The 26,457-nt window shown below is 45.0% G+C and overlaps 1 protein-coding gene across 1 annotated transcript in view; it reads right to left on the reverse strand.

The window, feature by feature from the left end:
* Window positions 1–17,701, reverse strand: part of FAT3 (FAT atypical cadherin 3) — a 425,194-nt gene extending 407,493 nt beyond the window's left edge. The window contains exon 1 of the mRNA XM_065678787.1: window positions 17,603–17,701. The gene's annotated coding sequence lies outside the window, so the exon portion shown is untranslated. The remainder of the gene's footprint in view (window positions 1–17,602) is intronic.
* Between the last annotated feature and the right edge of the window lie 8,756 nt (window positions 17,702–26,457).

Here is a 26,457-nt window from a genome sequence, read left to right on the forward strand (position 1 = left end):
ATTCATTCAGTAACTTGAAGAAGACGGGACTTGTCTCTTAGTCCCACTCATTTGGCGGGTTGACTTTCATTGCTCCTGCAACTGATTCTTCCATACAACTGTATATTAAATGAAGACCGATTTCTTCTCCAAAACTATCCACTCTAAGATATAACCCTGTAATACACCAATGAATGATTTTAATATGTCATACCCCTTTAGTGCTGCACCACTGTTTTGACATACCTCTAGAAGATTCTAGAGATTGTGTATTTAAATTCCTTAGCCTGCAAAGTAACAGGGCAACTAAGTTAATTTATTGACATTTTCTGTAATGTGGCATTTGAGCCCATGGAGACATTACTTTGTTGTCATCTCCGCTCAGATTCTGCCTTGTTAGCATCTAGAGAAATCAATGCGATGAAGCACTTCGTTTTTATAAGTTCATCTTCTTTCAACCTAGAGCTTCATTAATGTGAAAAGTAAACAAGTACACAGCTTGCTGTTCCTCTCCATGTTAAATTTATACAGATATAAAAAGAGAAAAAAAAAATAGCTAAGAATGCTTGCACATTCTGTGCATGCACACATTTTTTATTAGTGCCCCATTCAAGTTTGATGTGCAACAACCATCTTTTGTTATTTCTTTTCCACTTTGTCTCCTAAAGAATTGGAAAAAAATATTGGAATAGTTGGAAAACCTGAGAAGTGCATTCTTAAGTTTTAAAATGTTCCTAAAGTATTCCATTTGGGTGAAAGTCCTATTCTGTCAAAACTAAAGCAACCAAACAAAAAAAGCAATAATTTAAAGGTTCCAAATCGTTTTCAGAACAATGGATCACTCGGGATTTCTCATCATACCTCCACTGAAACAGCACACTGGGCTCCCCAGAGTGCTCACAAGTCTCATCCCACAGCTTTGTAACCACCAGTCAGCCCCAGAGCACTCTTGGCTCATCGGTACCAACGCTTATCCCACCTATTGCTGTCATTTCACCAGATCCCACCCCTGTGCAGTAGCAATTCAGCTCCTCCAGTTGTTTCAGGTTTCCTAGATTGAAATATCACTATTTTTACCTCTCATTTAATACGCATTAATATGCATGTAGGTTTGATTTTTTTCTTCCTAAAAAGGTATGGTTAATACTAATAAATTTGGTTCTACATCATAATTCTGTATTTGCGTGTCCATATTCTGACCCATAAATAACTCTCCTCCTCCTTTAGTCCTAGTATGTTTCAAAAAAAGCCAAGATATGCAGTCACACCCCTCAGCAACCCGTTTTCTACACTACCTTATGTGATCCCCAGATACCATGATGATCGCTGACTCCTTTCAAGCACTTTCAAGAGCCAGAACTTCATTCATAACCGCATAACTAATGAGGTCTCCCAGTGCAAAATAGAAGCACGAGAAAGCTCCCATTTTGCCCTGCCAAATTCCAGTCCCCCTCTTCATTATGTGCAAAATAATTGGACTCTTACCCTTGTGCTCACTGGAGAAAGGGAACTGGTGCTCATGGCACTAACGGCTTTTTGCAGGTCCCAAATCAGGGCTCTTCAATCCCTGCGCACAGCCCGTGACCGGAGCCCTGCACAGGGGGTCCCATGGTTCCTCCACCACCCATGCAGTAGCATGGGACACACACAGAGGTGGTGCCACACACCAAGGTCAGCAAGCACATGTGCCATAGAGTAATTTGGCATGGCCTCAATTAATGTGCTGCAGCCCCTCCATCCATAAAACCCAAAGACAACGGGTTTGTCTGTCTCTGCATGGGAATGCAGGGCTGACATCAGCTTTATCTTTATTTCCATAATCAGAATGTGAGATGTTTCCTGAAATTTTGTCTACATAGCCAATGTCCTTTGCTTTACACCACCAACCCCTGATTAAATCACCGCCTCTGCTTCAGTATCTTTCTTCCAACTTCGCTGCGTGAGAACTGCAAGTCTGCCTAGGGTCTCTCAGCTCACTGACCTACTTCCTACCACAAAGACATGTATTGGTAGAATTTTCTTTCTCTTAATTTCAACTGTTTTCTCCTTTCTTATTGCTGCTTCCCAACTTGAGTAAGTTATGAGTGTGCTTACCTTTGTCAAGAAGCTTCATCCAAACCCCACTTTCACAAAAAACAACGCCCACATGCTCTCAAAAGCAGACATCTCCAGGAAAACACATTGGCAACTGCTAACCATCGTGGGTCTTCAAATTCAAATAAAGCTATTTTAGAGACAGCAGTGACACTGTCTCTCTCTTCTACATTTTTTATTTATTCTTATATTTTACCTATAAAGACTATTCTTTTCTTTCACCAGAATCCTTTTCTAACAGGCACTATTGTGCTGGCACTACTAGAGGTCACAAAACCCACTCAAAATGGTAAGTGGAGAATTTTTCTCATCTGATTTTAGCCAGCTGAAAGTCATCCATCTAATCTAAGTTAGTCAGCTCTACTGACTTCAGTCAATAAAAGCAGCAAGAATCACTCACCCCAAGTGCCTTGCCTCACCTGGGAAGGAACAAGAAATCTCACCTGGAAGTGCGCATCATTAACCATAGATGGAACCTCTGCTACTAGTCTGGGGTGACCCTTCATGACTGGAATTCACAGAATCATAGAATCATAGAATAGTTAGGGTTGGAAAGGACCTCAAGATCATCCAGTTCCAACCCCCCTGCCATGGACAGGGACACCTCACACTAAACCATCCAACACAAGGCTTCATCCAACCTGGCCTTGAACACTGCCAGGGACGGACTCTCACAACCTCCCTGGGCAACCCATTCCAGTGTCTCACCACCCTAACAGGAAAGAATTTCCTCCTTATATCCAATTTAAACTTCCCCTGCTTAAGTTTTAACCCGTTACCCCTTGTCCTGTCACTACAGTCCCTGATGAAGAGTCCCTCCCCAGCACCCTTATAGGCCCCCTTCAGATACTGGAAGGCTGCTACTAGGTCCCCACGCAGCCTTCTCTTCTCCAGACTGAACAGCCCCAACTTCCTCAGCCTGTCTTCATACGGGAGGTGCTCCAGTCCCCTGATCATCCTCGTGGCCTCCTCTGGACTTGTTCCAGCAGTTCCATGTCCTTTTTATGCTGAGGACACCAGAACTGCACACAATACTCCAGGTGAGGTCTCACAAGAGCAGAGTAGAGGGGCAGGATCACCTCCTTCGCCCTGCTGGTCACGCTCCTTTTGATGCAGCCCAGGATACGGTTGGCTTTCTGGGCTGCGAGCGCACACTGAAGCCGGCTCATGTTCATTTTCTCATCGACCAGCACCCCCAAGTCCTTCTCTGCAGGGCCGCTCTGAATCTCTTCTTTGCCCAGAATTCCTTTATCTCCAGCTCTGCTGAGGATAAGGCCTCAGGAGACCCTGGGGGGGACACCAGTTCAGAGCCTGGACTTAGGTATACTGCACCTCTATGAAGGCTCATGGGTGACTATTGACTACCTGAAAGTCTGGTTCTCTTTCCTTTATAGAAATAGCACTTAAGTACATTTATGCTATTATTAAGTGCCTCTTACAAGACAGGGAAAAGTAGGAGGGAAACCTTGAGTTAGATCAACATGAACAACATCCTAATATGCATGGCTCACTTTGCTACCAGTGCAGACCTGGGCCGAGCTCATGCAATGCACAGTCAGGATGTAGCCAGCGCATGCACTGCTGGCGGGACTTGAGAGCAGCAAAGCAACAAACTGGGACTTCTCTGCTCTCTTCCTGTATGTACGCCCTGTTATACACATAAATACACACTCTGCACAAGCACAGCCCAAGACAGTGCAAATTAAATAAAATGACAAGAGGAAAGAGAACCCCAAAGGCTGAAATCACAAAGCTTTGTTTTCCATAGAAAATGCAGGTGATTCTTGGTTCCAGCCAAACTGGATTAAAAGAAAAAAATGGTGGCAGCAATGGAATGTGGATCCAAAACATTTCACACAAATCTCTGTGCCATTCCGATCCTAGACAAAACCAGTGGGCACATTAGATACTGGTTCAAATGGGACAAAGAGGTTTATCAGCCTATGGCAAAACAGAGAAGAGGGTTTTATCCAACCCAAAAGGAGTTTAGAGGTGTGCAGTACCATCAAACCCACCTCAGGACTGGCCTCCATATCTTAAGTAAAGAGCTCCCACCATAGGAATCTATGCAACTACCTTGTAATGTCTTCTTCCTCTTGGGCAGAACTGCTGAGCATGGTCTGCTGCTCATCAAAAACTAAGGCAGCAGGGTCCCATACCTCACACAACCACTGACCCTTGCATGGCCATGGAGCCATGGCCAGTTCATCCACCTCTGCCTCAATTCCTGCATTCCTAAAATGGGTGCGAGCAAGGATCCTGTCCTTCCTCATGAAGGCTTTTGATATTTATCAGTGAAACAAAGCACATGTTTGTGGGCTGAAACTGTGTCCCTAGCACGTAAGTGCAACCGAGCCTCTACAAGCAGGTGGCTGTAAAGACCAGCAAGACCATACCAGACAGCAGCAGTTCAAGGCCATTTAGCAGCATTTTGACTCATTATCAGTCATTCCTATCAAACTTCTCTATAAGCTCTCTACTTCTGAAGGTTCATCTTCTGAAACGCCCACACACTAATTACCAAGATGTACTAGATGTTTTATGGGAATTCATTAGAGAACTCTATCACTAAAACAAATCTGAATCAGTGTCCCTGCAGTACCACTGCATGGTTCAAACTTAAAACAGGGGAAGTTCAGATTAGAGATAAGAAGAAGTTCTTTACTGTGAGGGTGGTGAGGCACTGGAACAGGCTGCCCAAAGGAGTTGTATATGCTCCATCCCTGGCAGTGTTCAAGACCAGGCTGGACAGAGTCTTGGGTAACATGGTCTAGTGTCTGGAATGGGATGGGGTTGTAGCTACATGATCTTAAGTTCCTTTCCAACCCAAACCATTCTATGATTCTATGTGGAGCACAAGTCCATCCATTTCAATGATGCATGAGGGACTGTTACTAATCTCTTCCTAAGAGATACAGCTTTGGGACTTACTGCTGAAGGCGAGACAAACCCACCAGCCCAACACTTACATTGAAAGCTTGACCCCCAGAGATTCTGAAGTGTTGTACAAGAGCTGAAGATGACAGGCAATAACGTCTCTCTCCAAATGAATTAGGGAAATATTCCCAAAACCTTTTAGAGTTTCAGGATTTCCACTTTTCCTTTCAGTTTCTTGTTTCAATAGGAAGCACCCCAATACAAGGTCAAGGACAGTAAAACGGCTTCCCTGGGAGAAATGTTGCAGACTTACTTCTTCATTCCCTAACTACTGACTATCTCTGGCTGGATTTGAAAGTCTGGATATTACAGAAAAGCCAAACCTTTAATATATTCACAATACAGCCAGCAATGAAATCTGCTCCACTCAGGGTCAAAACCCTTAGGGACAAAAGAGTTATTGGTTTTGGAAACAATGGCAAAAACCACACTTTTCATTCCTGTTTGTTGCCCCAGTGACCCGCTGTCAAAGTCAGCTCATGAATGCCCATGGAAGACACACTAAGAACTAAAAGAGAATCAGCAGAGGAAAGCAAGCTAGAAAAAGGTTCTTCTTTAAAATTAACAGATTGATAGTTTTAAAACCCACAGTCTGGTGCATTTTTAGCTTAATCCTGTGATTTTGTCTGGCTTGTGATAAAATAACATTACTTCAAATGAAAGGCTCTGCCTGGCAATAGGGAATTACAGTCTACAGCATTTCTGCATCTAGATCTCAACAACCTCCTGATTCCTCTCAGCTGTACCTGGGGTTGACCTGCTAGAATAAGCAGCTGAAGTACCTCCATTTGCAAGGCATGGCATCTGCATGATGGTTCCTTTTCAAAACCTGCTCTGTAAATAGCAGCCTCTCTGTAATCACTTTGCAAAAGGCTCTGCTCCCATCTCCACCCAGGAGATAAGCTTCAGTCTTATGCTCATTGCATCACCCAAACAGAAGGAAGGAAAGAGCAAACCAACCAGCCACATCTCCCTCAGGAAGCACGTACAGAATTAACCTAACTTTGTAATTTTCACAGGATCTCAGCCCTATGACTTCTTAAAAGGTATGTGAAAGGGAGATAGATACACTCAAAGACTTGATTTTTCCTTTGGATGTGGAACCTCACGCTGATTTTATTAAGGCATATTTGATCAAATGCCATGCCACAGGCAGCTCTGGCTTTAGAAGGCTGTTTTGATAGACCTACAGCTGAATATTACTGCAGAGAAAACTGCCCTAAAATCCAGCCCTGAGCTGTCACTCCCATTATACTCAGAACTGTATAACCAAGCGAGGCCTTAAATTACAACCCAGGCTTACATTCTTAAACATTTGTTATAGTTACCCCTAGATACTTTGCTGTGAAACCTGATCAACGTGTTGATATATGCAGAGATTAAGTCATCCAGCCTCTACTGGCAGGGAAACGAACACTCACAAGAAGTCACTATTCTTTTTGTCTGAAATTCAAAGAATCAGATTCTAATCTCAGCTTTGCTGAGATGGATGGAAAACGACTCCATGAATGCCAAGAACTACTTAACCAAGCGGACAGGACAAACTAAGACTAACCTTCAGCAACAAATACAGTGATGCTGTCAGTACAATAAAGATAGCCCACGCATAAACTGCACCCTGAAGGTGGCCAGTCCTATTATGAATAGCTTTAAAACACGCAAGAGCAACATTATTTAAACTCTGTAAGGATGCACCACAATAACAGCCACAATCCTCGATGTACACTGGCACTGCACAAGAACTCCCACTCCACACAGGATAATGACTTACATAATTTCTGCTTAATGATTCCTATTAAAGCCAGTACACATCTCCATATAACCCCTGAAGGGCACTTGGAAGAATGGCCCTGAGCACAGTGTGACTGTCACAAGCTCACTGCCCAGCCTGCATCCTGCACAAGGCTGCCTATGCAAGCCCCCAGCAGCCACCACATGTACTCTGGTTCACAAGCTCCTGACTCAGTGGAGGGCTAACCTCTGGCTCTAGAGAGCAATTTTGGTCCTGATAGCAATATGTGAACAACCCTCAAGAGGCAGGGTTGACTTACCCAACAGGACTTCCCAAATGAGTAATGATGCTCTTAAGACTCCAGCAACACATCAATTGGGAGACAGATTACTTCTGATGTAAAAGGCTTAGCTCTCTTCCACGCTGGCACTCAGGATGTCTCACTGCGGCTGAGCACACAGTAGATGAGAAGCAACAGAAGTGAAAAAGGCAAATTATGTGCACAAGGGATCATTGCAGGATGCTTCAGATCCCTTCCTCTTGCCCATGACACCCCTGATGCAGACATGAGCTAGGCCAGTACACTTGGCAGATCAGCCCCTTGCAGGGTGTAAGCTGCAAGCAGACTGTGATAGATCTGTTACATGTGCAGGAGTGATGGAATGCTGAAATAGTCTTATAAATACTTTGGCTAAGTACTACTTGTGAAGACAAGAAATTAAAAAGCCAAAGGAAATCTCTCAGGAGAGTCAAGTGATGCGATGTGCACAAAGCACTGATGTGGATTTCTCCAACACACTCCTTGAGCTTTTCTCTGCCTATCACAATCATGACTTAGTCAAAACTTCTGGGAAGAGGTAGTAAAATTGCCATTATTATTATTATTACCATCATCACAATTTTGACAGATAAAACAACAAACCAATAACATAAGGGATGATTTCTGGCCATCATATTTGAAAAATCACGGCAGTCAGGTGAAGTTCCCGACGACTGGAAAAAGGGAAATATAACCCCCATTTTCAAGAAGGGGAAAATGGAAGAGCCGGGGAATTACAGACCAGTCAGTCTCACCTCTGTGCCTGGCAAAATCTTGGAGCACATTCTCCTGGAAGGCATGCTAAGGCACATGAAAAACAACAAGGTGCTTGGTGACAGCCAGCATGGCTTCACTAAGGGGAAATCCTGCCTGACCAATTTGGTGGCCTTCTATGATGGGGCTACAGAATTGATGGATAAGGGTAAAGCAGTTGATGTCATCTACCTGGACTTGTGCAAAGCGTCCCACACGACATCCTTCTCTCTAAATTGGAGAGATATCAATTTGATGGATGGACCACTCGGTGGATAAAGAACTGGCTGGACGGCTGCACACAAAGAGTTGTGGTCAATGGCTCGATGTCCGGCTGGAGACCGGTAACGAGTGGCGTCCCTCAGGGATCAGTGTTGGGATCGGTCTTGTTTAACATCTTCATCGCTGACGTGGACAGTGGGATTGAGTGCACCCTCAGCAAGTTTGCTGATGACACCAAGCTGTGTGGTCCGGTTGATATGCTGGAGGGAAGGGATGCCATCCAGAGGGACCTTGACACGCTTGTGAGGTGGGCTGATGCCAACATTATGAAGTTCAACCATGACAAGTGCAAGGTCCTGCACCTGGGTCGGAGCAATCCCAGGCACAGCTACAGACTGGGCAAAGAAGAGATTCAGAGCGGCCCTGCAGAGAAGGACTTGGGGGTGCTGGGCGATGAGAAAATGAACATGAGCCGGCAGTGTGCGATCGCAGCCCAGAAAGCCAACCGTATCCTGGGCTGAATCAAAAGGAGCGTGACCAGCAGGTCGAAAGAGGTGATCCTGCCCCTCTGCTCTGCTCTTGTGAGACCTCACCTGGAGTATTGTGTGCAGTTCTGGTGTCCTCAACATAAAAAGGACATGGAACTGCTGGAACAAGTCCAGAGGAGGCCACGAGGATGATCAGGGGCTGGAGCACCTCCCGTATGAAGACAGGCTGAGGAAGCTGGGGCTGTTTAGCCTGGAGAAGAGAAGGCTGCGTGGAGACCTCATAGCAGCCTTCCAGTATCTGAAGGGGGCCTATAGGGGTGCTGCGGAGGGACTCTTCGTCAGGGACTGTAGTGACAGGACAAGGGGTAACGGGTTACAACTTAAGCAGGGGAAGCTTAAATTGGATATAAGGAGGAAATTCTTTCCTGTTAGGGTGGTGAGGCACTGGAATGGGTTGCCCAGGGGGGGTTGTGAGTGCTCCATCCCTGTCAGTGTTTAAGGCCAGGCTGGATGAAGCCTTGTGTGGGATGGTTTAGTTTGAGGTGTCCCTGCCCATGGCAGGGGGGTTGGAACTAGACGATTTTGAGGTCCTTTCCAACCCTAACTATTCTATGATTCTATCATTCTATGAAACATGCCTAAAGTTACCAACACTTGATAAGAGTCAAATCTGCTTCAGTCTCAGCCAGATCCTACATACATCAGTGTCTCCCAGAATCTATGTGCAGACACACTTTCTGCTTGCACATACAGTTAGCTAATGAAAAACTAGGTCTGAAAGTACATTTTAGGCTTGTCAATCTAAGAACACCAAAGAAAGACATTAACTACGTTGTTTTAGCCATGCTGAAAATCTCAGGTATTTAAGAGAGCTTAAAAAAGCCACCCCAAAACCAGCTAAACACTAATATAGCTACAACTGCCTACCCATCTTTCTCCTTCTCCCCATTCCCCAGATAGGTACCTAGAATAGTTCAGGACCCCAGAACTTCCATGTTCCTTTTCTCAGTCACCACCATCAGCAACCAGCACCCTCCCACTGTTTCTCTTCTCATCCTTTGCTCCTCAGTGTTCATTAACCTATGCCCAGACATGGAAGTACCCCCTCTACTCACTTCTTACTCATCTCAAAACCCTCTCCCCACTCCCCTTCCAATTTCTCCTTAGCCTTCACACACTAATACCCTATACCTTAAGAAGTCAGCGTGGGTCAACTCATATTTATTAATGCTTAAGAATTATTCTGTCACCAAACACCTCCACAGGGAAACAGCTCTAGGAAGGATGACCCAGGATGCAGCTTCTGGAAGCAGCTAAGGAAGCAGAGAAAAAGAAACTGAACTCTGCATCCCAGTGCTTTAACATACATATTTTCCCCTATAATCTACTAATCCATAGGGAATTACCTATGGATTAACACCTATGGGTTAATTTCCAGTAGGGCCCTTCAGGCTCTGTCTGTCTGTATTATCCATTGGCTTACTCCAAAGCAGAGCCCAAGCATCTGTGTAAGCTGAGGACCAGGGCCCTAGCATGAAGCCAGCTGAACCTCACCGTGTGAATCCACCCAAAGACAAACCACTGCCAAACAGATGCATCACATACTGGCACGAGTCAATTCTCCAAGCCCTGTCAGTGCCACACGTGCCTCACCATCTATTCCTGACCTCGCGATACGGCTGCAAAAGCACACAGAGTATTTGCTTATAGCCCTCATGATCTGTATCAACTTTTGCTTTTTTACTAATGCAATAACCCATGCCAAAGGAGCCTTATGGGCACCTTTAAATATTCCCTGCACAAACCATGCTCAGTAAAGAACCTCCCAAACAGATGCTGCCGTGCAAAGCGGAGGGAAGCGGGCCAGCAGCCTGCTGCAGGGCAGCAAGGCAGGCCAGCAATGCACCAGAGGTGATCCAAAGCTCACACATCATTTGGAGACAGCTGTGTCCATGCATGGAAGGTCAATAACAAGCCTTTAAACCCAGCCTGCTCCATGAAAATTCACAGGAACTCCAGCATTATCCAAGCTCCCGGCTCCAGGCAAGTGGCAGGAGGTGCTAGGATGCTTTCCCAGCATGCTGCCCCTCATGTCACCCTCCAGCTATACAGTATCTGATAACTTTGAGGCTTTTTGGCTGCTGCAGAGTAGCAGCTGCCTTTTCACTCTCTTTGCATCCTGGCCCTGAATGAAAACCTTCAGTTTAAAATAACAATAGTAATAACTACTACTACTGTTGTTCCACCCAGAGGAACATTTCTTTCTGGGTAGCAGAGGCTTTTTTTTAGGTCCAGACCACTACAATAATACAGAAACCCACTATCAAGGGCAAAGCAGGAACAGAAAATTACTTTTTTTTCCCCAAAGCACAAGATTAAATAAACAAACAAACAAATAAAAAGGCTGGTCTTTTCCAAAGGAAACCAGCAATCAGGCTCCCTTCAAGATCCTAACCATGAGGAGTGATGTCTGGATTTTGACTGAAAAATACCACAGCAAACCTCTAGAAAAAAACAGAATCACAGATTCAACTAAGTTGGAAAAGGCCTTTAAGATCAAGTCCAACTGTTCCTCTAAAACTGCCAGGTCCACCACTAAGCCATGTCTCTAAGGGCCTCATCTACGTGGTTTTCATAGAATCACAGAATAGTTTGGGTTGGAAAGGACCTTAAGATCATCCAGTTTCAGCACCCTGCCATGCGCAGGGACACCTCACCCTAGACTATGTCACCCAAGGCTCTGTCCAGCCTGCCTTTGAACACTGCCAGGGATGAAGCATTTAGCACTTCTCTGGGTAACCCATTCCAGTGCCTCACCACTCTCACAGTAAAGAACGTCTTCCTTATATCTAACCTGAACATCCCTGTTTAAGTTCCAAAGTCCACATGAAACCTCAGCTCTGTGTCTACTGACTGCCAGTGTATCTATCATGTATGCACTGCACTGTACTGAAAATCCATAAAGCCGCATCATGCCCACACAAGTTGGGAACTCCATCTCTTATGCAGTCACACCACAAAGATGCAGCCACGCAGACAGTGACTTCACTCACCTGACTGCAGCACGAGCTGCCATTATTTAATCACCACTTAGAGGATGCAAATGAATTTCAAACTCCAGCTCTAAAAAAGAAACAAGAAAACCTCAGACATGTAAATCTCAAAATTATTAACTAATTATTTAAATATGAAGAGTCAACAAATAATTTCACCCCACAGCAGAACACACAGACATCCTCTTAAGACTCTGGGTGCTGTGATTTGCTTAGGCAATGAGACGTAATCATGTTGAACATTAAAAACATACCAGTACAACACATCTGATAGCAAACCTGACATTTATATAGTCATTATATGCACTTGTCACTAAATGTAATCTGCATTGTCATGAGAAGTGCTCAGATGGTTTGAAGGCAAAAATAAAATGTACGTTCAATGTTATTTAGCAGTATTAATCAGCTCCTTTATTTTAAGATGTAGAAGAGCTTAAGATGTAAAAATAGTTGTTCTGAAGAGGGCTCACTTTTAACCTTTAACAACATTCAAGCTCATGTAATTTCTATCAGATTGTTTGGATTTTGATTTCACTCAAGTCCTGAAGCTACTATTAAACTTGCAGCTACCTCCTCACAGTAGGCTTCCTCCAACAGCTGGAATAACCTCTGAAGGCTGCAAAGACACAGAAGAAATGTTATTTACAGCCCATTTGCAGAGTGCAAGCAGAGACAAGTTGTGTTGTGCATTTCCAAGGCTAGTGACAGACCATTTCTCACCAGCACTACAGGAAGTCATTGAAACTATTTTTTGCTCTCCAGGTGCTCTCCAGGACCAAGGTAAGGAGCAGGAAGTAGTACAGGGCAAGATTTTAAGTGCCCTGAACAGCCCCAAACCAACTCCTATTACAGTCTGTGTTAAACCCCACCTGCTGCAGTAAACATAGAAGTGGGTGGTTGGAACTAGATGATCTTGAAGTCCTTTCAACCCTAACTGTTCTAGGATTATATGATTCTAACTCAGTCGTTTGATGGCCACCTGCTTGGAAAGACCAACACATCACAGGATGGGATGCTAACCCAGATACATTTTGACACAGACATAAATGAACTCAGACAGTAGGGAAGAAAGGAGGACTTCAGCTCAAAAGCTACCCCATGTGTTGATGCATCTCTAAAACCGCCTCTGCAGCCAAGGGACGGAGCCATGGCATCAGCAGGAGCAGAGGGGCATCACCCTTGCACCAGAGGCTGTGCTGTGCTGCACACATGTAATGATCAAGGCAATGCTCACTGATGTTAAAGGAAGTTACACTCACGCCCTGACAGCTGTACAATTAGTAGTGTCATCATCCAGGAGAAAAAAAAAAAGATACACTGCTTTGTCCCAGGCAGAGCCACACGTGTTTTCCATTTCTGTTAACTTGCTGTAAGTGCCTGCAGGGTCCATGCTTTGATTTACTGTGGATGATGGGCAGGACAGGCACAGACACGTTTAGGTGTAATTATTATAGTAGCCAGGCTCATGCACCAAGAACAGCAGCAAAATCAACAACAGCTCAATAAGACAACAGAGGATTTTCCAACACAAACCACTACATCCCTCACACCAAGGTCTGCTCTTGATTTCTTTTGAGAAAAGAGTGAAACCAAGTTTTGAGATCAGTGGTAGCCTCACTCTCAACCCCATGGCCATCAATTTCACCCCAAATTACTCTGTATTTTGCAGTTTTCATACGAAGCTGAGCAAAAAAGAACAAGCTAAGCGCAGTGTGTCCCTCAACCACCACATGGTGCATATTCTAGTCCAGGACCCAGCAAGTCCAGCTCTCAACTAGGTCATCAAGTCCAAGCACTAAATAAAATACAGTACTTAAGTGTCCAGACAACACACAGAGCAAAGGGTATAATAATGGTTAGCATCAAGTCTTTGAATTGCACAAGAAGCAAACCCAGAAGCTGGAAGTGTGTACAGATCCCAGAGCAGAGGCTTGAACAGCAGCCTAGCGAGGTTTGCTTGGATCCCCCTTCACAGCACTGCCATCTTTTGCATCCTGACAGTACTAACAGTGCCCAAAACTTACTTGATCCACTCATCCAGATTTTAACATCTGATTTCAGAGTCTGATTTGATGCCTGTTACAGCATCTGTAATTTTTTATACTGAGACAAAATGAGGCCAATGCACTTACCTAAATTAAATGAGAATTAGGACTTTTTTGGTTTAGATGCATAAATTCTTATAGCAAACAAGCTAAGAGGCACTAACAAGGTATAAAACTATTTAATATGTTATCCTTATTTAAGCCTCTTAAAGGACAGAAGGATGTACATGAAGACCCACGTTAGTTTTTATTTTCATTCCTTTTGTCACCATACATGAGCAAAATACCTTGAAGTCTGGGGTGACTGTACAGTAAAAGAATGCGCTGTAAAAGCAATCTGTCTGCACTGGAATTACAGACACCAAAGTCTTTCCACTGTCAAAAAAAATAATTCAGAGTATCAGGAAAATCCACATACCTCAATTCCTCAATTCCAGACAACATTTTTGTTGTATATTAGCAAATCCTCTTCTATGCCACTGACTATAATAAACTGAGGCAAACATTCCTGTTGTAAAGACCAGTTTCATTACACGGCCATGACCTGGACCAGCTTTCAACCAGCACTGATTAAATGCAAATTCTGATATTCTCCGTCACACACTTTCCATGTCATAAAAACAAGTATCAAAAACTTCCCATTTGTCGCTGTCATTTCACATAAAGCTTTATCTGGATGCCAGACATATGAGGCGTCTCCGAGAACAGCTCACTAGATCACATCCCCATAGAAAACTCAGCATGCACGGGCTAAGGAGGGTTGAATTAATGAATGTACTGTTGCTTCACATATTGAACGTCTGTCACTAAACCAGTAATTTGCAAATGCAGAAGCAGGGACTGGGGGATGCACTGGCTCCAGCCACTGACAGCTCCCTCCACTGCAATCTCAAGAAGCTAATGTTGCTCGGTTCAGAGTGCTTGTTCCATGCTCCTGGGAATGACTCAGGACATGAGCAACAAGACAGTCAGCATGTGTCCACATTTGGCATTTTATTTCCACTCCTATCCGCCCTGATTTCCTTCCCAGGAATGCTGTGCTTGTGAAAGGCACAGCGTGACATCCTAAAAGACTTCTATCTTCTCCGTGCTAACAGAGTCTGGGTGAGAGCAGAAAAGCAAAAGCTTCCCCATGGCATACACCAGGATTACCAACAAGAAGGGAGGACTGCTTCTGGATTGAGGACTTGGCCCATTGTCATCTATGGCAGAACTCCCTCTGAAGTCAGCGCAGCCAGGACTTCACCTCTGTCACAGCAATTTTGACTCCCTGCCCATTCTGCCTTGGGACTTCCAGCCAGTACTGTAAAGGTCTGAACAGTGCCAACAGCTTTTGTGTTATGAACTGCAGGCAGAAGTCGTAAAACCCTTCACATAAGCAACCAAATACTCATTAGACAGTTAAGAAATCTAAGATACCGCCATTCTGTAAGGGACTCAAACCTGCATCCAGAAGTATGATGCTTCACATTGGCACACCATGCTAAACCAAACCTTATCCTAACCAACTTTCTGGCCTTCAGAAAAAAAAAAAAAAAGACTATAAATGCAAATGGTATGAATGCATTTGGCATGTGTCAGAAGACATTTGAGAACTCAGCACAGAAATACATCTGTAGTGGAACAGCAGCTACAAACTGCTCCTAATAAGCAATGGCTAAACACCCTGACCGTCTCCTAATTGCTCACTTCATTGTGTTTGACAGAATCCATCAGCCACAGTACATCAGGTCACAACAGCACAACTTGATGGTAGGAATCATGACAACATAAGGTGATGGAATAGAAGGCCCTTGTGTCAGAAAAAGAGCAAGCCAGCACCTAGGGATGTTGAGGAGTTATACCCCATCACTGCCCCGCACACACTGCGTAACAGCACAGCAACAGGACAGCATCCTGCACGGTGCCATTGGCACACAGATACAGAGGACAGTCATTACGATGTCAGCAAATGCTATGTTAAGAATCAAGCTTAAAAAGAAGAAAGGAGCAAAAGTAAAGAAAAAGACAGTGTGATTTCTTGCGTCAAGGCAAGTATAGCCAACCTGCTGATTTTCTACAACACTAGCACCACCAAAGGATCAGGCAGAGGGATATCCATCGTTTCCAGCCCTGCAGTACACACTGGCTCCTACCTGGCTCTCTCAACAAGATTCCAGTGTTTTTTGAACACAAAGATCATGCCTGTAAACTCTTTCTCAGCAACACTCTCCAAAGGCAAGCATTCAGGCTCCAGAGGGATCATTCCTTCTCTCCTTGCATCCACCACCAAGTCCCTTCCAAACAACACAACTAACTTTCTGTTCAACTGAAGGATAAGCCCTAGGTATGTCAGGAGGAAGAAAGGAAGCAAGAACTATCCAGGTTATTTTGCCTTGTTCTGCTTTCCCAGGTAATGCTTATACCCTTCCCACAACTGCTCCAGACCAGGAATAAGCCCCCAGTGACAGCACACAGTCCGTGCAGCGACTAGGAAATGGTACAGCACTTCTGCTCTGCACTCCCCACTCACCCTCCTTTGCTAAGAGCACAAATCAATTTCATAAAGCAAAGCATTTGGTAAGTGAGAGATGATTTTAAATGCCTGTGCCTGAGAAAGACATTTCTCTCCCTCTTTTTTTCTGCTGGACAGAGATTGGTTAAGAATCCGCAAAACGCCGATCAAACGATGAACCTCTCTAAGCCTGTCTGACAGCGCTGCAAAGGGAAAGCAAATGAGTACGAAGGAAAGCATTCATTTCCTCGAGTCTCTTCCTTTTAACCAACCTTGATGCTTTAGTGCCTCTGCCGGGATGCCCGTGCCGACTTCTCTTTATGTCCCATTTACTTGCATTTATTTTAATTGGATCTGGGACTAGGAACACTCGGCAACCCTTAATCCTCCCCAACAACAAAGCAAGGGCACGAAGCCACCACGAGCAATAACCAAAAAGAAAAGAAATAAAAGGCAGACACCCACTGATGCGTTTCTCGGGGCAGCGCGGCTCCCTTTCTGCTTCCTGTAAATAATCCGGGGGTTCAAGATGTGGGCAGGGGAGGCTGCATTATTGCCTCTAACAGCTTAAGTCCAGGATGGGAAAGCCACGTTTAACTCCCCTTCCCACCGGAGCCGGTCCCCCACAGGCACGCACCTCACCTCGCGCACACACTCACACACAGGCGCTCACACACGGGACGAGTTCCGGGCGTCCCGGGGCCAGTCCCGCAGCAGCACGGCGGGGATGGGGGGCACCCGGAGGGGGACATCCCGCTGCTGCCCCATGGCACCCGGAGCCATCACCCCGGGCAAAGAGCGGTGGGACCAGGGGGGGACGACGGCTGCTCCCCTCTGCCCCAGAGCCCTCTATGCGAGAGGCGAAGGCAAGGCGAGCCCCCCCCCCCCCCTTCTGAAATCATTTAGGGGGAAAAATACCTATGTAGATACATGCATAGATAGAAATACGAAGAGGTAGGTCCTCCGGTAACATCCCTCCCTCCTTCGCTCCCCAGCCCAAGCAGCTGCAGGCAGTCCCCAGGCTCAGCCAAGAGCAACTGCAGCTGAAGAGCAGCGACAGACACGCACACCCCCTCTTTCCCTCTCCCGCTCCCTGCGATCAAAACACAGGCAAAAGAAGGAATTAAAACCCATTTAAAAAGCAGTGAGGGAAGCATTAAAACACGAAACCGCGGCTCCTTCCCGCATGAGAGCCGAAACCCGCTGCGAGGCGGGAGCGAGCCGGGGCCAGCCGCTCGCCGCTGCACCTTGCAGGGCAAAGTGGAACAGGAGCGGGGGGATGAAGTAGGGAGCGGGGGAATGAAGCGCGGAGCGAGTTCCGCGCTCGGCCCCGCTGCTGGCCCCGCTGAGCCGCAGCAGAAGTTTGCCCCAAGCCGCGGCCGCAGCCCTCGGTGCCCCCGCCCGGCCCGCGGCGCCGAGTTCGCCTGAAGCAAAGTTTCTCCGCCGCCCCTCCGCGTCCCTCTCCCGATGCGCGCTGGGTACGCACCGGCCGGCTCAGCTCCGCGGGGCGCCCCGCCGCCTCCCGCGCCGGGTCTCCATGCCGCGCCGGGCGCTGCGAGGGGCCGATGCCCACCCGGCCGCCGCGCTGCACCGCACCGCGCTGAGCACAGCGCAGCCTGCCGGGAGCACGGCCCGCACCCGCCTCCAGCCCGCGGGGAGGGAGCGAGCGAGCGAACGAGGGAGGGAGGGAGGGACGGACCGGCCGCCGCCCGCCCCGGCCCCGCCCGCCGCCGGCTCCCAGCGCCCCGGCCTCGGGGAAGCCGCTCCCGTGCGGTCTCTTTCCTCAGGGACTCGCTCCAAGGTCACCCGCTCCCGGAAAGGCGCCGGGTGTCCCCCCCGCGAGGCCACCGCTCCGACTCCTGCCGCTGGAAGAAGGCGCTGGCCGGGCGGGCGCTGCTGGCTCTGCGCTCACCAGCTGCGGTCCCCCGGCCCGTCCGGCTTTGCGCGGGTCTGTGCGCACTCGGAGCGGTGCCGCGGGAGTTGGTCTGCGCCGCCGGTAACCCCCTTACCCCGGGGGGAGCCCTTTCCGGGGTAGGCTCCTGGGTACCAGCGCCGTGCAACTTGCCTGGGAGCACAGTTATGCTGCTGAGCTCCAAGTCTGTGATTGCCTGTGACACTCCGCTGTCCAAGGCTCTCCGAGAGCTGCTCCCTTTAGCTTTACTGGAGAAGAAATACATTTAGTGTCTTCAGCACATTTGAACTGATGTCCAAGTTCCCATTCTGCCTATTTTAATAGAATGTCCTGATGAGACACCTCCTTGATCATCTGTTTGGTTCCTTCTCTGGCGATGGAGCCCAGGCCCTTGCCTGACCAGGTATCTCGCTCAAGAAATAGAGAACTTTCACATAGTTCTCACTTTCTATTACTTTTTCTTCAAACAATGTCCAACTTCAGCTCTTCCGTCCTTTGCAAGAGCTTTGAAGTGCTGCTAATTTTGTTTGGTTTCTTGTCTGCTGCTCTTTCACTTTGTTCATGCCTCCCACTCGGCTGCAGATCATTAAACCAAAGAACAGGTAAGAAGGTCCCCATGAGGGCCAGCAGCATGGTGCCCTTCACCAGCTCCATGAAACACTCTCATGCCCTGGTCAATCTGCTGCTGTAATTTAGTGTGAAGGTGAAAAAGCAAGTGAGCAAACAAAACCAAACAGCGACTCCGCACTAATCACAGGGACCAGGGTGATAATCACAAAGCATGGTCTGTGCTATGAAAAATGAGATGGAAAATAAATACAAAAAGTTCTGGTAAAATTTACCAGCTGAAATTTCAAGTTCTGCAATGAAAGTGTGTGGCAAACACCATCTTTGTCGAAAATCTACTATAGTTAGTGATCTTATACCCACCACCTGCTTGCATTGGACATGGAAGGTGATCTTGTGCAAGTCACCTTTTCTAGCAGGTTATCGATCGCATTAAAAAGCTATCTGGGAGTCACAAGAAAGATCAGAGCCTCACTGTGTCACTCACTAAATAAACACAGCAAGGAGATGTCCTGTTCCAAAAAGCTCGTAATGTGCATTGACAAGACAAATTTAGAGTGGGAGGAAAGTGTATTATGCTGCAGATGGTGCTGAGAAAGAAACCGATTTGCCCAAGGTCATGCAGGAAGTCTGTGGCAGAGCCAAGAACTCAACACAACTCTCCTGAAAACCAGCCTAAAAATAGTGTTTGATAATTGCACAAGAACTCCAGAAAACACACATTACACAGATAATCATCTTCTGACCAGTGTTTTCGAGGTACTGGGCTCCATTTCATTATAATTCTCCACTGCACTGATAACTGAATGGTCACTTTCTAAATTTAAACCACATTATTTGAAAGTCCTCTGTACAGAAATTGGTATTGTGGAACAAAAGGCACTAACAGATAGCATCTGAGCCAACACAGATGCTTTCTGTGTGTCTGCTTCTGCTGCCCCTTCCTAAGGGGAACCAGAAGGGTGCCCAAATCTGCACCTTGTCCTTCGGAGGGAGAGATCCTGCTCCTCAAAGTGTGTTCCTGAGGCTCCACAGGGCTGTGTTGTGCATGCACACACTCTGCCTGGTAGCAGTTCCCTAGATTTGACTCCGTATTCCACCATCCCCTGTTTAGCCCCATCAAAATATTCCCTGGAATACAGCTTTCACTTGCTCTTATAGCAAATCTGCCTCAGAAGGTGCTGCCCTGTGTCCTCTGCCTATCCTGGCTCCTTTTCACTGCTTTTCTTAACCAATGCAGAGAAGGCATTCCTTGCCATGCAAAGCCCACACAACTGGAAAACAGCAACATCATGCTGCACCCTTCAGGCACTCTGACTTGTCACTTAGGAAAGCTATTTACGCATAGATTTAGCAAGTGTTACGATGTATAAATGCTAATGAGTATTAGTAGAAGTAGTTAATGCAGTTTTCCTTATTAATCAACTCTACCAGCATGGTAATGATTTCTGTTGTTCTTCTGGAGCTTCCTCCAGCAGGGATTGAGCTCTGTTGATTAGCAAGACCATTTTGCATGTGTATAACATTTTTGTTCATCTGTAACAATCTCATTACCATGTGTTTTTTTCTTCTCAAGGAGGTGAGCAGTTCCCAGTTTACGCTTAAGGAATAACTAGGGCAGAAGGAATTGCGTTGTCTCCCACACCACCATTTTACAGTCGTGTATCCGTCAGGTTCAGTAGAATTTACATCACTGTGAAAGAGTGGTGTAAATCCTCATCTGTGAAAGAGGATGGGGACAGGATGGCTGAGATTGCTGAAGCCAGGTAACAAGTCAGGGATGGCCAAGAGCGAAGCTCTTAATACCTCAGAACAATTTGCTGTTTTCAGCATGTCCTTAAAGGTAAACAGCTTCAAATGACTTTTGGAAAGAAAGAAGCGTAACTATTGTGTCTGATTAATAATGTCATCGTGCTCTACAGATACTGATCAGGAAACAGCTTTTAGGTTCCCTCATCCTGAGTAGTGAGAAGAGTTTCTCCTCATTTTCCTGCCAAGATGATCAGATTCAAGAAGACCTGAGTAAACCACTGCAACAACAGAGTATTTCACTTTCTCTTTACTCAGTAATTTTCCCTGAAATGATAATAAATAATTCAGCCAGTATAAACAAAAGTAAATCCAAGCAGAAAGAAAAGGTTTTCCCAAAGTTTCAAGGTTCAGAAGACAGGAAGACAGGTTTCAGACCTGATGTTAACTGAACCAGTAGTGAGCTATTGAAGCTGAATCTCAGCATACTACCATAAATTATGAAACACTGACATTTCACTTTGAATTAATGCAAAAGGCTATTTATACACTGTTTTAGAGACAGTTGCCTGTGCGAATTAATACACTTTTTCCTTCACCAGGCCACATGTTAGCAACACTGCTATTATTCAAAGTATCAAACTGTTTGCATATTGAAAATGTTTTAAAGCAATCTGTCCCCCAGGGCTGCTGTGCGAGTTACTTTGAAAAGGTGATCAGTCATAATTCACTGTCTCCTTGATCCAAAATCTAACTTGATTCAACATACTACTGATGTTTTTCAGCGTGAGAAAACTTGCTCTCTGTTTGTAGAGCCACAGGCCACCAACATGGGAAAAGGTGTTCCATGGGCTACATACACCTTTGTGGGCTTGCTATCAATAAAAGGTCTGGATCGCAGGTAGCAATGGAAGAACTAGGCATGGGCACATAACAAAAATATTCATTGTGCTTGCCTGAAATTTGAACTTTGGATGTGACTGCATAACAAATCATCAGCTTATTGCTCGTATGTATTGGGCAATGCTTTTGTATTTTCCTTTTACTAAAGGGGAAAAATCACAGTACTCCAAAGTGATTTTTTGTGAAACCACGTTTCACGAGTCAGTGTTTCAGATGTCATTTCAGTAAAGCATTGCTTAAGAATGGGATTAAAACCTGAATGGTTAGGGACTTGTAAACGGTGTTTAACAGCGTCACTAAACTGGGGTTTAAAATAATAAAATAATTCTTTGAAATGTCATCTGAATGATTTGAAAATCACTAGTCACTTCTAGCAAATTCCATGGGTTTCAGGTCCATCATTATGAACAAGATGCTCTGGTATCTCTGCTCAGAGCCTTTTCTTTATCTCAGAGATAAAATCTCCCAAATCAGAAGTGCCTCAAGACTGATATGAGCAAATCACAGTCGCACATCCCGCAGGTGGGTTTCTCCCTGACTATCTGATTCCCTGTAGAGAAGCAGCATCCTGGTCATACCAAGGACTCCCATACAAATTTCTTGCAGCTTTTTTGTCTCGCCTCTCATCTCACAGTGTTAAGAGGCTTAAGAAGTAGCGACAGTGCTTATAGACTTCTCTAGTAACGTGATGTGGAAGCACAAGGCAACTCAATTGTGATGACACCAGAAACGTGCTTTGAGGCCATTCTGGGCTTTTCCTCAAAGAGATTCCTGCAAAAATGTTACCTCGGGGAATTGCATGGCACTGCTCTGAAGGATGGTCAGCAACAGAGGAACTTGCAGCCTGAAGTTGCTATCACAGGAATAATTTGGGGGATAGGTACAGCACATAGCTTACGGCTAGCTAGCAATGCCGTTCGGGAACAAAGATCTCCTGTTAATGCAAAAACATTGCACTGGGGTTTTACCACATCTCTCTATCTCATTTGGAAACTGCAATGAGATCACACATCAAAAAATCCATTTTGACAGTATATATAGAAGCATTTGTCCTGTATTATGCTGTATTATGCCTTGCAGCACAAAACTATTATCATTTCTAGCAGCCGAATGTCAGACGTTTGACTTAAACTCATGGAGTGAGGCCATCCCACGTAGACAGGAAACATTTGAGCTGGTGTGTCTGCAGCTTCCACCATTTGAAGGATACAGGAATATTTGTGAAGGAGTGGGTCAGCTTTGATTGTTTAACTTTGATTATTTAAGTTTGCTTTTCTCTTTGCTCTGTTTCTCTCATCCCAGCCATAGCCTGGCCTCATTTGTAGCACTGACTCCAAGAGGACTGGATCAAATCCACAGCATCCCTTTGCAGGGAACAGACCAGCCAGTCAAAGGGGGTCATCAATGAGCTGAAGGAAACATAGGACGTGATGCTGGAATGGTTGCCTTCCATCAGGGTAATAAGCTGCATTTAATGGCTTGATCTAACATACCAAATCCTGCTTGCAGAAAATTGAGAGCAAGGTTTTGTGCCTTTTTTTCATCTTATTTCTTTGAAACAGATCTGAGAGAGGAAGGAAGTGCTGTGTGGAGCCAGAAGTTTCCCATTCCTCAGTTCTGCCAATGAATTTCTAGGTAGCCCTTGACCTCTCCCTTAACCTCCTTGGGTTCGATTCCCCATTTTGAAAGAAAATAAAGAGAGTCAGTGGGGATCATAAGACAAGAAAAGATGAGCTTTTTGTGGATTTACCTGTCAATTTACAGTTTGATTCCCTATTCTGCTATCCTTACCTTGTCAGACTTTAGAGAAATCATGAGTTATCTTTGTGCCTCAGTCTTTCTGTGATGCAAAGCCATAATCACTTTTGGTCTGTCTCCTGTTTCTAGACAGATAAACATACCTATTGTTATGTATTTTACAGTGATTTACCTTCTAGAGGTCTGACTTGGACTGAGGTCCTTTAATTTTATATCACACATAACAGGGTGTGATGAATAGTTCTGATATTTCTCCTTGGAGCACCCTGAGATCAGTTGAAAGATGCTGCAGAAATACATGATGTTAGTTAACACACAAGAAGGAATGAAATGAAAGAACTTGACTATATAAAAAAAGTGAAAGGTCCTGTAACCAGGCAGGAGAAAGCCCTAAGGATTCAGGATACTGTGCAGCATAAGGGGAGGACTGATCTTACCCACAGTAATTCTGGGATACAGTTTTTTTCTGTTCATTGTACCAAAAGCTGACTCCAGTGAGCATTTGAACATGTGCTTAACTTGATAGACATGAGTAGCTTTTTGACTTGAATTTTAATGCACATTTAAGCTTAGGCATGGCTGTTTGCAGGGTGGGGATTTAGTATGGGATTCCCTGGTCCTTTGCACACATAATTTCGTTAGGTGTTGTCTGTTTCTGTAGTGCTGCCTCAGGGCATGAGCCAAGCCCAGCTGAAGTCAGGGGGAATCTCTACAGATTTTGATAGCAGTTGGACTGGACCCTTTATGAGAAACAAAAACAGATTTTGTGGAACTTAAAAGCAAAAAAAAAAAAATCCTGCTAAATTTGTGGGGATGAAATACTCATTTCCTGGTTTAGGAATAGAGTCCCTATAAATCAATCTCTAACCAGAGCAAAATTTTACCAGCTGTACTATAAGCTTCTGCAAATAGGGAAAAGTTATAACGTACTCTGAGCAAACCCTTTGCTTTAACTGAACAGAAGGCATTGCTTAGGCTGTGCATAACTGTTCCACAGGAAGTAATGATCAAGTTTATTTGGGTTCACAGGTTCTTTTGCTGTTGCATGATTTCATGGTACCTGGTTTAGAAAAAAAAAAGGATCTATAAAGAATATATTTACAAATGCCATCTTATCTGTGCTTTCATGCCACGGCTGTCATCTCACATGAGGTGAGATAATTTTCAGTTGCCATGCCAAGCCATCCTAGCTTAACTTGAATCACAGCTCTAGTTTCTGCTGTTGGCATCAGACTGTAATAGAGTTACAGGATTAAAAACTTGTCATTCCTGAAAGGCTTCTTGGTAATGAGCAGAGTTTGAGACGTGAATGTGAGTCCCATTTGACTGCATTGTTATTCTCCCTCTTTTGGTGTCCACATTAATGACAGGTTGGCAGGTGTAATTCATACTTACAGTGCTGAATTTGCATGCTGTCTTCTGCCCTCTGCTTCCAGCTGAATCATTCTGTAACTACAATCCCTGGTGTTTGCACTCAGTGAGATAACAAACAGAAATGATGGAAATCAAGATGGAAAAAGAGGATAAAAGAGAGAGGGGAAAATTAAACAAATAGCTGGCCAAATAAGAACATCCAGTGTGCCAGTGGTGAGTGACTTCGGTAAAGGCAGGTAAGAAAGGTCAACTGTCTAACAGGACATAAAAAGGAAATTAGAGACCATAAGGAATTAAATAACAGCTGAAATGAAAGGATAACATGGTGAAAGTTAATCAAGATAAATATAGCATTGCCAGCTTGGACTGTCTTTGTGTTTTGAGTGCTGGTACCTGCTGAGTACCTGCTGCGTCACAGCTCCTTCAATCAGAAGATCCAGCTTTGGAAAGCCTCTATTTGCTCCTGATACCTTTTTCCCAGCTTTCTGGAGATAGCTGCAAAGGTTTCTGTTGCTACCAATTGCATGCATTGAAAGTTTGTCTGGGGGTTAAAGGAAGATCTAAAGGAAGAACAAGTGCTGAAGGTGTTTAAAAATGCCTAATACAGGTTCTTCAAATTTTTGGAGAGCGATTTACAACAACTAGAAAGGGACCTGGTTAATCATTGGCTGTTCAATACTCACTGAAAATCAGGAAGCTCTGTCATTTCCTTCCATCTGGGAAACTGAATCATAGTTGCAACTCTCATCCTGGGGCCAGAAGGGCAGAAATGGATTCTCTGCTTTCTATTAAGATGCAAATTGAGATCTTTTCCACTTTAGAAGTGATGGCATCTCCTTTTAAAGTGAATTCATTGATATCTAGTAAGTCTGTTTCAATCTTTTTCTTTTTTTTTTTTTTCCTTCTTGCAACATATTTTTATAAGTCTTACAGGAATTTAATATCTTTGAGATCCCTGCCTTTCTAAACAGGGATTCAGAAGTTTTGGGAGCAGACTGACTGACAGATGCAGTCAGATGCAGTGTGACTGAGCAATGTGTTTCTTCAGCAAACCAAACTGCAAACACAGAAAACTCGAAGGGAGCACTGCATTGAGGTTCACAGTGGGTTTGACATTTGTGATTTAACACCTGATAAAAACTGGGCCCTTGATTGAAGTCGTCCTGGTTTCAGTCCTAAGTCAGTGGTGAAATAATTACTGTTATCTCCAGTTAGACCGAGCTTTTGTCTCTTAATCTCTGTGGAAAAGGGCTTCCTATCATAGGGTACCTGGCCAAACCTATATGAAAGGCAATGTCACAAGAGGCTCTGTAAAACAAACCACACAAAACAGCAACTCTCCCCTTCCCCCCCCCCCCCCCCAAAATATGCCTCACCCAGCCACCCATCTACAGACAACACAAACCAAGACTGATCCCACTCAACAGAGATCCCATCCCTTTCCCTCACCAACACCTTTTGAAACAGAAAGGCATTCCAACCTGAACAGGTTGTGTGATAAGGTTATGACTATTTCTGTCTGATGGGAAACCCATCAACCCATGGGAAACACAACCCCAGAAAGTAGCATCAACTTCTGTGTGGTATTTAGGAGGTTACCTTACAAAATAATCCAGTAATATCAATTAACAAGTGTGGTTTAGTGCAAACAGCAATCGTATTCCTGGTAGCAAAATTTCAAGCCTTTTTAATGTCTTTGTTACACTACGCTGTTACTCAAAATATTCCACAGGGCTTCTGGAGCCATTAGGGTGTGTGACATGCATTCAGTAAGGTTGTCAAGCTACTCTTATTTCATGTATGTCAATTAGCTGCTGAAATTAACTGCACGAGGGAGAAGCGGCAAGGGCAAAGGGAGAGAACCAGCGAAAGGGAAGCTTAGGACAACAGGAGAAAGTAGAGAGGGGAGAGAGAAAGAGATGAATGAAGGTTTAAGAAACACACAACTGGAGAAAGTGGGAAAGAAAAGAGCTTGAGGAGTGCAGATTGGGTCTGCCCGAGGAATGATGTTTCTGTGAGAGATATGCTAAAAGGCTAAAACAAAGTAAAACCTGAGAGGAGAGGTTGAGGCACTTGAG

Source organism: Lathamus discolor, chromosome 4, assembly GCF_037157495.1.
Source record: "Lathamus discolor isolate bLatDis1 chromosome 4, bLatDis1.hap1, whole genome shotgun sequence".
NCBI classification, from domain to species: Eukaryota; Metazoa; Chordata; class Aves; order Psittaciformes; family Psittacidae; genus Lathamus; species Lathamus discolor.